Source organism: Anneissia japonica, unplaced genomic scaffold, assembly GCF_011630105.1.
Source record: "Anneissia japonica isolate Jap-2015-1 unplaced genomic scaffold, ASM1163010v1 scaffold4988_len2956909_cov206, whole genome shotgun sequence".
In the NCBI taxonomy this organism is placed as follows: domain Eukaryota; kingdom Metazoa; phylum Echinodermata; class Crinoidea; order Comatulida; family Comatulidae; genus Anneissia; species Anneissia japonica.
Genome location: NW_022696345.1, coordinates 1,844,219 through 1,847,545, shown reverse-complemented (window position 1 = coordinate 1,847,545; position 3,327 = coordinate 1,844,219). Strand labels below are relative to the sequence as shown.

At 34.7% G+C, this 3,327-nt stretch overlaps 1 protein-coding gene across 1 annotated transcript in view; it reads right to left on the bottom strand.

The window, feature by feature from the left end:
- Nucleotides 1–3,327, bottom strand: part of LOC117101898 (adhesion G-protein coupled receptor G2-like) — a 26,911-nt gene that overhangs the window by 16,846 nt on the left and 6,738 nt on the right. The window lies entirely within an intron of this gene.

Genomic DNA, 3,327 nt, shown 5'->3' with positions numbered 1-3,327 from the left:
AGAAAGCGTTTTTAGTAGGCCTAGGTAATTATGCAAAACCCAGGCCTAACTAAAAAATTAAAATTGTCATAGTATGTAACTCAAGTTAAAATAACACTTTTCATTACTCGTGCAACTTAATCAAATTCATTTTAAACGACCCATTGGTATTAACACGGTAACATCAATGTATATTTAAAAAATTAGACAGCGACGTTCTCTCAGAAGTTGTTCTGTAGACGTTTATCTGTTGATGACCTTTTGACCTCCTGAATTCTGCAATGAGATTTCGGGTCGATTCAGCCGAGACGGCCCGAGTGGAGTTTCATGTAAATGTTTCGTACGGAAAAAAAAATCGCCATCCGTTGGGTCCGCGTCTTCGCGTGCGTCCTTCGTCGCGTTGTCGTCGCGTCGCCGTCGCACGCAGTGAGTTACATTCAAGCAACCCTTCTATACACTTTAGAGCAAGGTCTATTATTTAAACTGCGGGATTAAACTACTGGCATTCTGAAAATGAACAAACTATAATTTTTTTCTATCAAATTCGCCAATTTTAACAAGTTACTATACACTTAACCTTTACCTTTATGTACTACCTAGCGTATAAGTACTGAACTAGTGGAGTCTTAAAGGTGTATTGTCCCTTGCTAATGTCAAAAAATCATTAAAAAAAATAATTTTGAAAAAAAAAAAACTTGCTCATATTGCAATAACATACAACTTATTAACTTGGGCATAAAATTATTGAATTTAAAGAATGTGTACCGTGATTTTTAAACCAAAAAATTATAATAAAAAATAATAAAACACTTCCAGTGACTGGAAGTGTTTCTATCATTTTTCGCTGTAAACTGATGGGTAGACAATTTTTAAATACATTAATTTTTATGTTCAAGTTGATAACTTTTATGTTACTTAAAAATGGGCAAGTTAATTTCAAAAAAAATATTTTTATGATTTTTTATTTTGGTATTTAGCATTGGACAATACATTGTTAATATTGGATTTGGGCAGTAGTTTATTGTCACAATGATTACCAGAGGAGTATACAGAAAGTCGGTAAGGACCGCCACATATTTCTCCTGAGTTTCCCTCACATGCCATATTACATGAAGACTCTGTGCGTATACCATGGACGTCATAAGTGTCATCATCACAATAACATTCTCTGCTAAACTCCAAGCCAGCGTACGGATAGCCTTGATAATAACAATGTTTTCTGCAGACGTTTATCTCCATATTATTGCTGGAGAAATATCCATATGGCATTGCTCTGTCTGACGTCACATCCTTAAAGCATCCTAGGTACAATCCTGTTATAACAAACAAACAAAAATTTACTGATAGGCCTATTACAAGTATACGGTCTACATTGCAGGTGAATGAAGTATCTCACACAAGCACTCACATAAGGGGTGGCGCCAGGATTTGCCCCAGGTTCCCGTCGTGGGGGTGGGGGATGGGGATGGCGGCTTGTCGCACAAAATTATTCGAAAGTAGTGACAATATAACAACAATAATGTAATATTTAGCTGAAGAGGGTATGAGAATGCGGATTAAAAGCTACTGGTGAGAAATAATCTTAATTTTCTAGCTTAACATAAATGAAATTCGATATAATAATGATAATGACGATGATGATAATGATAATATAAAAGTGATAATGATAAGTTTAATATATTAATTTAAGTGTACTGCACACCATACTTACTGATCATCGTATTTGTTGTTGCAGTGCTGTCGTCTCGATCAGTTGTAGTAGGAAGGGTTGTAATCACATCTGTAGTTGAAAAGCTTAGAATTTAATTTGCAATGAAAAAATGTTCTTGGAGGATTTGGTGTTATGTAATGTAGTTAGGATTATCTAGCACTCGAGGTGTGAACTAGCTATTACAGTAACTTGCTTCTCCCCTATGGGTCTATTTATGTATGAGCTACTAGGTGTACTAGATTCTTTAAAGTATCTGCTTCGGGACCAAAACAGTTTTTTCGTGAAGGGGTATAATTTTTAGGGGGACATTAATAATAAACGAGAAATTGTCTAGTTTTGGCACGTGGTCATACAACGGTGACACAGATACAAAATGTATCTGTGCCACCGACTAACCAGTTTTAATATAGGCCTAATACTCAATAATACACAACACGCCCGTGTTCAGACACAATGGGCAGTACAGTAGTTTAATCTCCCTGACTTAATATTGATTTTTGTTCTGTGATAATCACCTTTATTAACATTTTATCTTCTAGAAAGGTGCCATACCCAAGGACCAACTGCCAAAGACACATCTGGAAAGGTAGTCCAATCTGCCAATGAGTATTAGGCCTACTGAAAACCGGTTAAAGTTTTTGTAACAAAATTTAGATGGAGGCGTGCAGATGTGTGTTATGAACTTGTGTGCACACTGTTATATCATAGACTGTTCTATTTTCTCTATTGTTATATCATAGGTTGAGTACTACTCAAATGAAATATCTCACCTGCTTCACATACGAAACGCATACTATAACTACAACTCGTTGGATGCCAGAAGTTATTACCGGTACTTGAAATAATGGCACAGCTTGAATGAGGATTCTGATACACACCCCAATCTATGAAAATATCGTAATATAATTATTTATTTTGTAGTTCGGAATTGACCAGGAAAGTACCGTACGAATGCCAGCGCCTTTGTATATACTCCGGAATGTGAAAGGCGCCATATAAATTCGTTAAAAAAAAAAAAAATTAAAAACAAAGATAATAAAAAAAATGAACTAAAATAGAGAAATCATTCTGTGTATATATAATTGCTAATACTATTTCAACAATGCACAGGTAAAGTCCATAATGATGGTAAGATACAAAAACACTATCATCAGCAGAGTTCTCAATGGTACACTACAGTAATATAACAATGAACTACGGAATTCAACAAGTTTAATAGCTTCTTTCTACTATTAGCCTTCAGGTTAGGTTTAGTTACACATAAAGGCTAATCAAAAGGCTATTGTTCACGATCTGCTTCTCCAATCATTTGTATGCAAACTCGTCTTTAATTGTATCACTTGATCCACCTGATGAGAATCAGCTTTGTTGACTATACAAAGCAAATATGTATTGGAATAAATGTATTTTATTTTCAAAGAATCGTCCAACAGGAACACTTTTCTCCCACTTACAGGCGAAGAAGAGATTGAAATAACCGTCAGCTACATTGTATTACGCAATGATGGTGCACCTCGAGAAGGCGTTATGTACGGCTGGAATTAAATATAGTAACATATAATAATAATCAAAATTATTGATATATATATATATATATACTTATATATATATAGGCCTATATATGTATATATGCACTG